This window comes from Tympanuchus pallidicinctus, unplaced genomic scaffold, assembly GCF_026119805.1.
Source record: "Tympanuchus pallidicinctus isolate F22 unplaced genomic scaffold, pur_lepc_1.0 scaffold20, whole genome shotgun sequence".
In the NCBI taxonomy this organism is placed as follows: Eukaryota; Metazoa; Chordata; class Aves; order Galliformes; family Phasianidae; genus Tympanuchus; species Tympanuchus pallidicinctus.
This window is the reverse complement of record NW_026294722.1, coordinates 9163365-9178208: the sequence shown is the minus strand read 5'-3', so window position 1 is coordinate 9178208 and position 14844 is coordinate 9163365. Positions and strand designations below refer to the sequence as shown.

At 48.1% G+C, this 14844-nt stretch overlaps 1 protein-coding gene across 3 annotated transcripts in view; it reads left to right on the top strand.

Moving 5' to 3' along the window:
- Positions 1-14844, top strand: part of RALY (RALY heterogeneous nuclear ribonucleoprotein) — a 106555-nt gene that overhangs the window by 73092 nt on the left and 18619 nt on the right. The gene's annotated exons all lie outside the window — the stretch shown is intronic.

Genomic DNA, 14844 nt, shown 5'->3' with positions numbered 1-14844 from the left:
CTATTTAATGTATGTGTTTGTCCATCTCCACTTCATTCGGCTACAGTGCATTTCCCTGAGATTTGAACAGGTTCATTAAAAGGTATATAGTGGAATTTCCAGAAGTGCTGGGCAATGGGCAACTAAACTCAAAAGGACAGACCAGAAACATGCTGGAAGCATAAACTGTCTAGTCTGGGGCTTAACAGTGTATCTTTAGTCCTCTCAGCCTCTTGGCTTGACTTGGATTGGATTTTTGTTTTGGCAAAAATCAGTTCTGGCTTTCTGGGAAATCTGTCTGAGCAAGGATTGCAAATTCAGCAATCTGACTCCCAGTAGCATTGTTCAGACTGCACCAAGCAGAACTGAGCCAGACCTGACTGACTGACCATGCTCAGATAGGTTACAGGTAGTGTGTCAAGGGAGCACAGGAACGACAAGGAAACACAGAAGTGCCAGTAAGGGCATGAGAAGTGGTTGCCATAACGTGGACTTGGTCATCTGTAAGCTGCTAGGCAGGTTACGAATTGCCACCTGTCCTTTCTTCTCTCCTGGAGTTAGGAGCCATCCTTCATGCCCTGGTGGCAATGCAGGAAGACCTCTAAGGTCCCGCTGTGCAGTAGGAACTTCCTAAGGCAGCCAAGCTCTTCCACCAAGAAATAGCCAGAAAGGACAGCTTTGATAGCTGTCCTCTGCAGCTTTGGGCTCTCTGGCAGAAGGAAGGTGCACCATGCTCACTGTCTAGCTTAGGTACATCATATTCCACATATGGCTGTTCCTAAGGTTAGTCATGCTCACTCTGAGCTTAAGATCTTCCTCCCAGCTTACCCTGCAAAAGCTTGCTACGATACGGTTTCTGTCCCCCATGGCTCTCTATCCTTCGGCAACATCTTCAATAGCTCAACATTCCATGCCCACACAGTGATCCAGCAGGTTGCCATCGTATTCCTGGGTGGCCCAGCTCTGCTTCAATCTCCTGGCTTCTGCCTTTCTGTATAACAGAAAGCTCAGTTTGGGTTTGGCTGTGCATCCGTGCTGTTCTCATGCTGCGTGCCCAGCTGTCTGCACAGCAGGATGGGCTGTTGGAGGTGTTCTTGACTGTGGCCCCTTGGCTTCTGTGAGCCTCCAGAGCAGTCTCCAATGGGATTTTGCTAAGCAGATCTCTGAATAAACCAAAGCCTACTCTCATAATTCCAGAATGTGACAATTTCCTTGCTCACTTCTCATGGGATGTTCAACTTCACTGGTTCACGGTCACTGCCACCAAGATCTCTTTTATTCTTCCTGTCTGTGCCAGCTGTTCCATGTTCACAGTAGCAAGTTCAGCAGAATGTCTCCCATTTTCTGCCAGTTGAGTCCCTGCACAGTGTCCATGTGCAGACCCCCGGGCAAGCAACAACCGTCCCCAGCAGGGTGTTCTCAGGGGCCGTCACCCAGCCTGATGCCATTGTGCTCCACATGCCACCTTCTAAACATGTGGCTGACCTCATGCAGTTGGATATTGCTACGTGCTCAGCACTTATCTCCTGCTTTGCAGTCTCAGCAGAGCCAGGAGAAGCTGCAGCAAAATTGATCTCAATGCAGGATTGTAGAATGTAGAAAGAAGTGGCCTCATGCAAGGTTTCAGGCAGCAAAAAATCATGCTCATAATCATAAATCACATGTTCCTACTGCAGATCACCGCTAGTGATCTTAGCAGAGCAGTGATACTTAATTGTGTGAAGAAATAATCTCCAGGTGTGCACATAGGCAAGGAGCAGCTCAAGGCACACATCTCTATTTGCCTTGCTGGCCACCTGAAGTTAAAACTTAGAGTTTTTTTGCTCCCACTCAATGAGAATTAAACCCCTAACAAGACAGAAGTATCTCTTCCCTGCTGAGTTTTAATGATGACAACAGCATCATTGGTGTTGGATTGAAATTAAGGTCCATCTGTATTAGTAATGGTCAAAAGATGAATGAAAATGTGGATTTAGCTTCTAAGACAGTTTGAAGCAGGACCTAAACATTCTTTAAATGGAGAAGCTTGGCTTTAAAGTATAATTTGGCAGCCAGAGGGACATTAAAGGTGGTAGCACCAACACTAGCCATAGCAAGGCAATGGGATCAGCTCCTGCTTCTGACAGCGCATCCTGGTGATGGTGATGGCAGGAGAATTCCCCTGGCAGCAAAGTATTGGAGGGGAACTAATGCAGCATGTGCATGAGCAGTCATGTGTTTGTAAGGAGCTGAATAAATTTGTTGTCACATTACCTCTATGTCTGACTGCCTTTAGAATTCAGGCAATGGGACTGCCCTGAATTCCTTGCTAACCTAACACGTAAATGGTAACAGGATTTGTAGGAGAACCATCCATCTTGCTTTAAGAACATGAAAGAAGCATTTGAAATAACTGGTCTCTCAGGATGATTCCCAGTAATGGTAAGCATTCCTGTTTTGTTTTGTTGTCTCCAGTTTCTCTGGCTTCAGCTCCCAGTTGTTGGATAGTGTTGCGCTTTTGTCCACTTGATTGATAAATTCTATTTGTGATCTCTGTAATGGCACTTAGAGCCCTCAGTCAAGTCATCATGGAACTTCTTTGTTGAGCTGCAAAGATTTTGTTCCAGGGATATCTCAGTGAAAAACAAAAAAACAAAAAACAAACCCACGTTTTCCAGTCCTTAAGTAGTTCTTATGCCTGAGCTGGCTTTCATCTGTCTGTGTTTTCCTTGTCAGACATGGATTCCTCCTAGGAATAGTTCTGCCAGCACCAACAGCAGAATTATTGATGCCCTCTCAAAGCAGCACCAGTTGTGTGACACACCAGGAGCTGTTGGTTTCCTCTGGCCTGGATGTTTCTTAGTTTAGCCAGATTTTAATCCAAGCTGATGTTACGAAGTTCACATGTCTTAATGAAAACACATCCACAGCTCGGACATAATAAAGAAGGCTACATTTATCTCATTGATAGTATTATTAACTCTATACTCACAACTCAGCATCTTACTGTAAAGTGATCTTGCTATACTTTGACAAGATCAATTTTCCATATGCGTTCCTTGATTGGCATTAATTATCTTACAGACATTATATATTGCAGCTATCACTGTCAGCATTGCATCTGTGGGCTTCTGCTCATCTAAGTGATGCACAACCATGAGCAAATCTTCATGACTTCATATTGAATAAATAAAACAACCCTTTATGTGGATGTGGACTGTGGCTTAGAGAGGTTAAAAGAGAAAGAAAGAGAATTTCTGCCAGCTTTCCCAGATAAGGGGTTTTCATGGGTGCTCCGAAGGGTGAAGCCACCCATCACCACCTTTCATGGCTGCCTCCCAGTTTCAGCTGGCCTTGCAGAGACAGAGCACACCTGGGCTTCAGTTAGAAGTTAAGAAATGAAGTAACTTAGGGGGAAGTGACTGCAGTGATATTTATTTACTGCACTGTGCTCAGGAGCCAGAGGTCAGCTGGCCATGAAAAGATCTGCAGCAAAGCTAGGGAGATAAACAGCACTGTTTATGAATTCTTTCTTTGTGAAAAAAAATAAATGTTTAAAATAGCCTGATGTGATAAAAACTGGCTTGGAGCCCCATAAGCTGCAGGTATCAGAAAACGAGGCGTCTTTTTTCCCATATCTCTGGTCCTCTGGTATCCACAATGAATCCCAAAGGTTTCCCTGGGGCGCTGCTCTCATGGAGCTGAAGAACACAGCCAGGGCTGGGGACATCCCCTGTTGTTGCAAAGCACAAACTGCCACCATGTGGGGACACTGCCCTTAGGGCAGCCCTGAGCCCACCAGCCTCTTCCAGAAACCCAGAGAAACCCAGAGAAACACATGGAGATCTCCCACCTCCCACCTGATGATGATGAGAGTTCTTGTCAACCCTATGGAGCGAGGAGTTGTTCTTTCTTTCCTCACCTTCTTCCTTACTTTGGCTTCATAATGATGAGAATTCATTTTGAAGTGAACGTTCAGTTCTCATTATTCCTACCAAAGTATTTAGGGTGCATTTGCTGCTCTCCCCTGCAGACACACAGTGGGCGTTGTTTTAGCAAAATCCAAACAGAAGGTCTTACAATATCACCAGATGCCAGGAGAAAAGGCCAGTTAGCAGTGGCTGCTCAATACATTAAAGCACTTGGCATTAAAGTGAATGCCAGGTGCTGCCCCTTTGCCATTGCACACTCAGCTGTCAGTTTGACCTATCAAAATTACAGTCTTGGGGTGAATGGAAGATTTGAAAACACTTAAAAAGTGAAATTTCTTTGGTTTTCCCATGTCTGGTGAGAACACCGGTGATATCTTGCAGTAGTGAGCTCCTGAGTAATAACTGTGTGGTGTGAAGAGGTCTTGGTGTGTTTCAGACCCTTCTATAAAAGATAAATGCATAGAAATACAAAGCCTTTTCCTCGCCCTTCCCAGAACCAGGCTCTCACAAAACCATTTGGTGTATCACAAGTGTTTGCCCTCTCCATGGGCGCTTCGGTGCGTGCGCAGCCGGGTGCGTTCTGCTGTAAAGCAATGCAGTGCCAGCCTCCTGAGAGCTGAAAATAATGCAGACAAACTCGTCCAAGCAGTGCATGGGGAGCTCAAGGTTATGAAAATGAAATCATTCTTCTTTTGCTTTTCCAATGACTGCTACTGTTAAAATGAGTAATTGTGGAGTGGCCATGTCCAGACAGATCTGTTTCTGCTCGCAGTTCTTGGCGATAGGCAAAGATGCCCTGTGCAGCAAGGAAAGCAAACAGCAGTTGAAAGTCATGCTGGCTCATTTAAGCCTCCAAAGATCCATGGGCAGGGCTGGTAAATGCAGCCCCATGCAGCTGATTTTACTCACAGGATGGGGTTGGGTGGGGTATTCCCAAAGGCAGGATAAATGCCTGCCTGCTGCTGTACAGAGATCAGGAAAGTGAATGGAAAATAACCAACCTCTGTGCATGAGGACATCAACCAGTTCCTTTGAGGGTCTCAAAGACAGCTTGGTCCCCAAATGAAGGGGAGCATTGGTCCTCCTGCTGGATTTGTGGGAGGCAGATAGGTAATGGCTGCTGCCATATGCAGGCCACAGAGCTCCTGTCCTTCATGACAGCCCTGTGACCAAGTCACAGCCATAGTACCGCATCCCTGCTCTGGTGTGACTCCTCCAGGACGTGGGCTTGGATAGAGAAAAGCTTGGGGTCAATCTTGTCCGAAGATTTGGGTGGTATTGCTTTGAGTGATGCCAGGCTGGAGAAGCTTGCTTCCCCATATACTCAGTACTGAATGCCAGGAATCAAGCCATTTGCTCACCATTTTGGTGTTCCCTTACCTCTCTCCCCACCAGCCACTTCCATGCAGGCGTGGAGGGAGCCATGTGGGACAGCTTAGCCTTGACTCAGGAGCCTGGCATCCATAGCTGCCTGCTGGCACAGAGTCCAGGCTGTGCTCCCCCTTTTCTCAAAGGCAGGGAGAGGCTTTGCTGATGGGGGGAGCAAGATTAGCCTTGCAAGTGCTCCTTCCACCATGCCCAACAAATTAAAGCCAAAGAGGCAGTAAAGTGCAATGGGCCATTACCCTCTCATGGAGGAGGTTAAGTGTGATGAGGGCCAAATTGGCATTTAATGGGATCTAATTGATTTTATAAACTGTTGTGTTAACAAGAGACTCGACGCCATTCCGCCTCCATCACACAGATCGGTCGGTGACATCTGATGTGTGCCCTTCTTGACCCAGGATTGTTCTATCTTGGTAGGCCCCAGCTTGGCACGTAAAGCACACACAAGTGCTGGGCCCCAGGGCAAGGGGTAGCAGGAGGACACTGGGAAACTGTGGAGTTTCCCACTGCGCTGAGTGTGGAAGAGTTCCCTGGTGTGGCTGGAGGCACCCACTGTGAGCACTGAGCCCTGCATGGCTTCTGTGGCTGCTCCAGGGCGAAACGCTCCTCTGCAAGGGGCAGGCAGGGCTGGGCTCTGGCTGTGCGTAGCCTTTGCCACTGTGCTGCAAGCAAGAAAAATGAGCATGCTGGGTTTTTTTTTCTATTTAGCTTTTGGCTGGGCTGTGGAGCTCCTGGTCCTGATCTGATGCTGATCGGGTCCCAGTGGCCTGAGATCCTGCAGCCCGTCAGCCCTGCCTTCTGCTTGGGCAACTGGGAGTTTCTACCTCCCCAAAGCAGGCACAAAATGTAATCGGCTCTGATAAAGCTGCATGCAGTAGCCAGCAGACTCTGCACACGTGCAAAGTGTTATTTATTTATTGCTGACTCCCTCCCAGCCAATGCTGTGCCACTGGAACTCTCCAGCTCTGACTAATGGTCCCAATGGCCATGTGGGATATTTGAGTTGCTTTTCGTTTACAGATTCGGTGGGTTCCCGGTAATTGGAACGTGGCAACTTCTAACACATAACAGATGACAGCAGTGGAGGGCATTTGTCACTGCTTCACTCCCCTGCAGCAGGAAAGGCTCATAAGTCACAGCTGACAAATCTTTTAATGACTTTTGAACTTCATTTACAGGAAAGGATGACCATAATCAGCAAACAATGATGACTTACTAATCTTTCTGTATTATTTTTAAAAAGGGGCTTGCTTTTTTAACCCCTGTTACAAGAGCTTAATGCTGCAAAGGAAAGGGTGATGCTGTCCTGGAAGGTGTGAGGAGATGAAAGCAGCATGAGCTGCGCCATCCTAATCCATCACTCACAGCCACATTGTACAGAAAGGAATCCATCGCTTGATGTCAGTGTGTGATGTCATTGATGGGGAATTGGAGCAGCAGGTGGTGCACCTTCACTCCCAGTTTTGGCTCACATCAGGGGCAAGATGGGTAGAGCACCACGGGGCAGGTGGGAGCAGATTCGGAGGACAGCATAGGAACAGATGTGCCCGCGTTGAGCCTGGCTGTGTCTTAGTCTGTGTGTCCATGTAAACCAAGGGAGGCAAACACCAGTAGGTGTAGAGCGAGAAAAAAGATAATGGCAACTGATGTAGGTGATACCATAGCAACCACGACAAGCAGCCCAGCTGCTCTCCAGGTCTCCCTGTCCTCACCACTGGCACAGAACCCTCCTCTGTAGGGTGCTTACCTTGGGGTGAGGGTGCTGCTGCCTCTCTGCCCCATGCAGAACCATGAGCACAGCATTCAGGTTTGAGCAGATCACACAGCAGGTGGAGTGGGAGCCCACAACCAGTTGGCTTTACAGAGATATATGTCTTAATCACTGGTGTCATTCTGACTATTTAGACTGTCTGAAATAATTTTCAAAGGCAGTCAGCTGATAATTAACTACAAGAGAGGACAAGAATGTCCAGAACTTCAGCTGCTAGAAAGCAGAGGATCAGCCTGCCAAGGGCTGCACTTTCCTCTGGCTCTGTGCCTCCTGAGGCTCCATCCCATGCTCTGCTCCCCACTCTGAAAACACTGTGAGGAGCAGGCATTGGGCATCACTGGTACCCTCCGGTGTTAATTCCCTTGAGGAATGGGGTGATTGGCTGTTGACCTGCAAAGCAAAACATTCCTGGCTCCCACTGGGGCCTCAAGCTGCCCCTCTAACACAGGAGTGTCCTCCTCACCGCGTGGCTTTGCCAACTCACATGGCATGTGGGGCTTTGCTGAAATCCCCAGTGGCAGGAAGCACGTGGCGGTGTGGGAATGCTCAACTTGTGCTTGGTCCTACAGAAAAACATTCCCCCAGCTCTTCTGGCTCATAGGGGCTGCTGGCAGAGAGGGGTGGTGAGAGGCTGAGCATGAGGACGGTCCCACTGGGAGCCCAGCAGTGTGTTGAGGAACTGATGGCATTGCCACACTCACCTCTGCCAAAAGGCAGGCAGAGATCTTATAGAGTCCTTAGAGTTAGAAGGGAACTTTAAAGGTTATCTGGTCTAACTGCCCTGAAATGATCAGGGACATCCACAGCGAGATCAGGTTGCCCCGGGCCTGATCCAGTCTCAAGTTGAAAGTCTCCAGAGGATGAACAAGGAGAATTACACCCTTTGGCAGCTGTTCTTCAGGAGCTGTAGCCCTGTCAGGTGGTTAAATGATTGCTGTGGGGTCCCAGATTTCCCCTTGGCGGTGCTCCACTCACCCACGAGCCTTTGTCAGAGGGCTTCTTCAGCTCTCCATCTCCTCTCTGCACATCTCAGGGAGACACAAGAAGCAGCACAAAGATGCCGGTTCATTAAGCTGCTCAGAAAGTTCCCAGAAAGTTCACTTGCTGAAGATCTCACTTTCCTCATGAATAAATCATTTGCTGTTAAAACAACAGTTGGGCAGGTGGGGGACTGTTCATTAAGTAACATCAAGTCAATAGGCAGCTGATGAGAACCGGTTTTCACTGTGTACAAGTGGGAGAGTGGGGGATGGAAACATTGTGTTTTCCCATTAGGCAGTGAATGATAAAGAATTAAAGAATAATTCTCAAGAAATTAGTCATGGCCAGCCATTAATGAGCATCTCAGTAACACACTAATGAGCTGGCTTCAGATGCCTGTAAAAAAAGGACTTTAATTAGATTAATACATGTAGCATTGTCCACAGCCCAGTAGGTAATCATCAGGTTTTGCACCAGTGGGATTACAGATGACATTCTATTTAATTGCTGTTTCCTTTTCATTTTCTTCTTCTTCTCCTTTTTTTTTTTTTTTTCTTTTTTTTTTCCCTTGTAAAGATTCTTTCCTCCAAAGAATTTTGTTTCTGTTCTGGAGCACAACCTAAATGTTATGCCTGGAATTCTGCATCTGAAAGTGCTGCCAGGCTGCGCTTATCTGAGTCAATTGACCTTTAAAATTTATTTTGCTACTGTCAAAAAGAATGTGAGTCTGTTCACAGGAGATTCCCAAGACGATTAGAAGCAGAGTCTCCTGAAAAGTCGACTTGTTGCATATTCTGCAATCAAATGATGATACAAACTCTATTTTTAGGGGGAAAAAAATGCCTTCCTTTAAGAATTATTTTCATGGAGGAAGTGGAGTCCAGAGAAGTTTTGTGTGATTGGGACAGTTCAAGTTCCAGCAGGTAAAGAGGAGTGTTGTCTCACACCTTGAAACCCATGACGTTGATACACACAGGCTTCAGAAAATGCCCAAGTTGTTGCTGCTAGCAGAGCACGGATGGTGGGATGACTTTTACATGATGGTTTAATTGGCCCTGTATGCTGTCAGGTGGAAGGAGCTGTCAGCGTCTGGCTTCAGCAGGAGACAGGCAGGCAGGCAGGGCTGGTGCAGTTGTACTTGGCTTTATCTCAGGGTTTCCAGCCATAGGTCATCCCTTTATCACGCTCACTAGGATTTAAGACCTTGACAAATAGATTTTTAAGCTTTCTATAGGCATGAATAATATGTAGGACAGATGGTTACGAGCCACAGCTATAAACTGTGTGCTGACCTGATAGACTTTGTAACTATTGTACCTTTAACAACTGATTAAATACTTATTAAAACAGCTACTGATTATTTATTGCTCCTTTAAGAGGGATTTGCCAGATGCACTGAAATCTAAATCACGACCAGGTTTTCAAAGGATTGGCAGGATTTCTCCAGTTCAAAATGACTCGTTTTAATTAAAAATTATAAAAGCAGGCTCTTTGCGTAGCAAGACAGAGAGCTGGAGGAGTGCTATGAAGCAGCTAATTCTGTACACACTGTTGTGCACTCAGCATCCACCTGTCTGCAGGAGCGCCGTGCTTCCATCTGCACTGAGCCCCAGCTTTGGGGAGTTAGCGCTTAAAGCAGAGAGGTTGAGGAAAGCAACTCAGTGAAGTAAGCACTGACCATTTTGGAGAACACCCCCAATTTCTGGTCCATTTGGGGTCAGATGGAGACTGCAGACATCCTCACGCTGCCCGTTCCCCAAACGGCATCTCTGCTCCTGCATAACGAGTGCGACACCTGCAATGTCTTTATTTACTCCCTTCTTTTAATAACTTCCTGGTCCCCTAACAATCACATTTGGGAAAGTCAGAGCCATTTTCTCCAGAAGACCCAAGGACTCGGTTCCTTTCCAGTTTATTCTACTTACTGAACCACACGGCATTGCGGAGGGTATTTCTGCTCTCTGGGAGTAAGGCTGAGACCCCCCCAGGTCGCTGTGGAGGAGGTGCTGGGAACTCAAAAGCTATTAAAAAGATTGCAGGGTTCGTGTTGGTTATTAAAGCAGTGCTTCAGAGCTTAGCTCCGGTGCCTGGGGACTCACCAGCAAATTACTGCCAGCTTCCAAGGAGGAGTGATTGGCACCAGAGGTGGCGAGGAGTTCAATTGTAGATGCATCTGCCTTTCTGTGCTATTGTTGGGGCAGGGCAAGGCAGGCAGGGTCTTGTAATGCATTGTGTTTATTTAAAGCTACATCTATGGATAAAGGAGGAGCTGCTCCATTTAGAAATCGCTCCGAGCCGAGTGCCTGGCTGCGGCAGAATCAGATTTTGACCTGAGTGAGCACATAGCAGATGCAGAAAAAAGTGAGCCCATGTAGCTGGGGCTTACCCTAGCAAGCGAGCAGGAGGCATTGGGGCCATGCAGCCTCCAGCCCCAGGGGACGCTGGGGAGCAGTCTGCCCGATGGGGCACCCCAAAGGGCCACAGTGTTCTTGAGCCCATGGCAAGGAGCAGCTTTGTCCCCTGAGGTCTCTGCAGGACCGGCACTTTTGTCATCTGTCTCAGCGCAGGGCCACCAACCTGGGGAAAGTTGGGCAGGGACCAGGACAGGATGAAAAACCGTGTTTCTCATTTTGTGAACAAGTGTGATAAGAGGAAAATAACAACCCGGCTGTGTGTGGCCGTCACACAAATAAAGAGCTTTCCGCAAAGAGAGAGTGGCGGGGTTGGGTGGTTTTTCTTTGCCTTCTTCTTCTGTGACAGTTCATCACTAAGACGGAGCCTCTGGGGTTTTTAGACACCTGGCTCTCAATTAAACAGCTAATCTGTGAAGCAAGGCACTTAAAGCGGGAAGGAAAAATAGCTTATCAAGTAAACCAGCTCTGGCCTTGGGCTGCTACCAGATTGAATATCAATATCTTTAAGGGATCCCTGAACATGAGTGACAGCAGGGGCCATGACATCGTTTCCAGCCACGCTGTCCCGGGTAGGGAGGAGAAGTGGGAGATGGATACTGCGTGCACAGAGCATCCAGACTGCGGCCCCATGGAGGCCTCATCGTGCTGAGCCCCAGCACCGGGCTTCTTGGGCTTTATAAGGTTTTTACTTTGTTTTATTCTATCCTATCCTACTGTATTTTATTTTATAGGGTTGTTGTTAGCAGATTATTGGTTTCGTGGAACAGGAACGTGTGTCACTTCACACAATTGCATGAACACAGCAGCTGAAGCTTTAAGCAAAACAGCAAATATCAGGGAATTCCCAACAGAATTGCTAGATTTAGCAGGACTGACAGCCTTCCTCAGAAACTGGAAGTAAGCTTTGTCTCTCGGTTTCCCTTCCAGAAAGCAGAAATAATCATACTCATGTGTGCTTTGTGTTCTTTGAGGTCTGCAATGACCCCTTTATACATCCATTTGTCCATGTCCAATTGATAAGAATCATTCTTTACTAGTTGCATTTTTTCTTTCTTACTCTCTTTTGTGACTCAAGCCTGCCTTGTTGCAGTACTTGCTTGAGGGAGAAAGGCAAAATAATAGATGTGAGAATGCATCCTCTAGACAGCTGTAGTTATTAGAATATCAATGTATCACCACTGGTACCTGTCTCTGCTGTATATATTTTTATATATATATACATAATCAGAGAATCGCCAGGATGCTTTGCCAAGGGCTCCCACTGGTTTTTATGTGATGTTATCAAAGGGATGGTAGCTCAAAGAGATCCTGTGCTCTGCTGACCACGAGGGAGAGCTGTGATGTTTCTCATGGAAGTTGGGGTTGAACCAGTGCTGGATTTCACCCGGGTGTGATGCAGAGTGCTCTGCTGGTGTGTGGTTAGGATAGGTGCTGTTAGTATGTGGTGATCAGCATTTCGGGAGCAACTGGTGATTAAAGTTTGATTGTTACAGTGAGGATAGCAAGAAGTGATGCAAAATGAGAATTGTGTATAAGAAGACAGCAGAAATTAATTGCGTGGAAAGGGGGTTGTTTTCTCCAGGAAAGCCAGCAGTGTGTGAGGACAGTAGAAAAGTGCTTGGCACTGGCCTGTCAGATGGAGGATGTTGCTGGTGGGGCTGAAATCTCAGCCTGGACAAGCGCTCACAGATCTTGTGGTCGAGGCTGTGGCTCCCATCTCTGTCACAACAGGGACAGGGGCAGCAGTCAGTGGGCAGGTGGCACTTAGGACCTCTGGTCCTCAATGGCTTCCTCCCAAGTCTTGCCCAGTGATGTGGCCTTCAGCTGGCCTGACCTGGAGTTTGTCACCCAGAGCCACCAAACCATCACTGACCAGCCACCAGGCACAGCTCCTTCTGCAGCAGAAACCATAAGGGAAGCACCTGCAGGTGCCATATCTGGAGCATGGAGCTGGACAAGAAAGATGTGAGGTGGGAGATGGAACCTAGGGGCAGGCAGCATTCCACATGGCGCCTACCTCTCAGATGGTACCTTGGGGATGCCATGGGAAGTGTCCTACTCCCCACCAGCACCCTCTGGGGAATGGTTGCCATTAGGCAGAGTGCAGAAGGAGCTCAAGGAATTCAGGCTGAAGGCTTCAGGTCGTAGCTTGGGAGCAGGAATCCTACCCCCACCTCAGACAGGTCCGTGCAGAGCAAGGAGCTGGTAGCTTTGTGCAGGTGAACTCCTGCCAGGACTTCAGGGACCTCTTCTCAAGTCATGTGTTGGCTGGCAAGCCCCTTTGTAACTCATCTGTAAAACAGGGAATTTGTGTCCCACCTTCATTAAGGTGTTGTCAGAGGGGTGTCATTCCTCATAACTTGTTTGTCCTAATGATGAATGAAGGTGAAGTGGAGGAGGAGGGGTTGTGGAGGGATTACTGCTGGTAATGTATTCTCAAACTGAAAATTCATCTGGTACCTGAGTGTCCACCTGGGGAGCATCCTCATCCAGCTCTTTTAAAGAAAACACACAAAGTGTGTGGCAGCAGCAGAGCTGGGTCACGATGCAGCTGCTGAGAGCAGGCAGCCCTTTAAATTTGGGGGAAAAGCCCTTGATTTACCCGAGTCTTCCAGCCAGACCTTGATGTTCTGCACATAGCATGGAAACAGCTTAACCCACATCCCTCCCACACGGGCTTAAGGAGCTTAGCACACTGATGTAATTGGTATTTACAGCTGCAAACAGCTGGTCAGAAATCAGAGCAGTATAAATAATACTCTCCTGGGCATGCTACAGTTTGGGAAGTGTTTGGGCTAACAGCAGCTTTAGGGTTTTCCCTAAGCTGAGGTATGGGGCAGCAGCATAAAATTGATCAGAGTGTGACAAGAAGTGGGTGTTGAGCAACAGGATTATATTCTAATTTGTTTGGCGCAAAAGCTGGGAAGTAGAAACATCCATTCATGGCAGCACAGCCCAGATGAGGGCAGCTCTGGGGATGCTGCTGCAGGGAAATCATGCAGAGACAGAGAGATGCGATTTGGACAGTGGGTCCTAAAGGCACCATAAGTTTCTGAGGGTTTTTCAAGCAGGTGCCCCAGGTGCTGTGCCAGCATGTTGTGTCATGGGTGGGGGTTCACATGGATGGGAACTCAGGGCTGGGTGCTGGGTAAGACACTGCGGCACCAGGAAGCCCACTCAGGCCTAACTCCACCACTACACACAGATAGACTTCAAACCATGAAGGAGCTGAGTGCCCTGATCTTCATGCCCTGAAAATTAAAAAGGCTGAGGGCTGGCAGTCATGACTTGTCCATATAGAGCTCATTGATTGCAGTCGGTGTTAAATATCTCCTGTTCGCATGGGTCAGGCTCAGGCCCCTGCTATGGGGCTGTTGCAAACCCTGGAAATAGACAGCTCATGGTGACAGGCCCTGAGGTACTGATGCTTGCCTCTGTGAATGGAAATACATTCAGCCCCATCCCCTGCTGTGGGCTGGCTGCCCCCCAGCTCAGGCTGCCCAGGGCCCCTCCATGGCCTCAGTCACCTCTAGGGATGGGGCACCCACGGCTCCTGGGAGCAGTGCCAGGGCCTCACCACCCCTGGATAAAAAGAAGGGGAAAAGGGACTTTGGGTGTTTGAAAGTCTTGGCACAACCCCAAAAAGCATGTCGGGAAATGATTCTGCCAGTGAGGACAGACTTTTTTCAGGCTGGGCTGCCGGTGGGCAGAACTCCCAGGACTTGGGATCACAGAGAGCTGCCAGCCATGCAGCCAGGGAGCTGCCAGCCATCCCGGGCCAGACCGCCCAGACAGAGATGGAGAGGTGAAGCCCCAAACCTGGCTGTACTTCATCCCAGCAGTGCTCAGGCAGATGTTGGAGTGCCTGGCAGGGGCCAGGGAGAAGACGTAGGGAAGAGCAGCACCAACCATGCGCATTGTAAAACAGCTCCCACAGCTCTGCACTGACTGCTACCGGGTAAATATCACATCGTATGCGTCCAGCAGACAGTAATGAGCCCCAGATGGCCCCTCTTTTTTTTGGAAGATGAAAATCAAACCAATATCTTCGGACAGTTGCAGTTTTTGTTGCATAAACAAAAGGAAGTTGCCTGATAGGCAGCAAGACTAGATTTATTTAATAGTTCCCAGCCCTGATCCTTCATAGCGACTGCCCATGAGATAGCCCAGGTAAGGACCTGGGAGGATTGTGCCTTGCAGCTGTGCTGGCGGGCTGCAGTGCCTGCTTATGATTCCCAAGCAAACAGTGACATCTCCTGTTAGCTCAGAATGCAGCTCAAAGCCCAGCAATGCTAGAGAGCAGATATCAGCTAGGAGCACAGTGTTTCCTTCACCATGTAAATTTCATTGCTTGCTTCCAGAAAAATGAAGCCTTCTTCTATCTACAGATGCAGATCTGCAG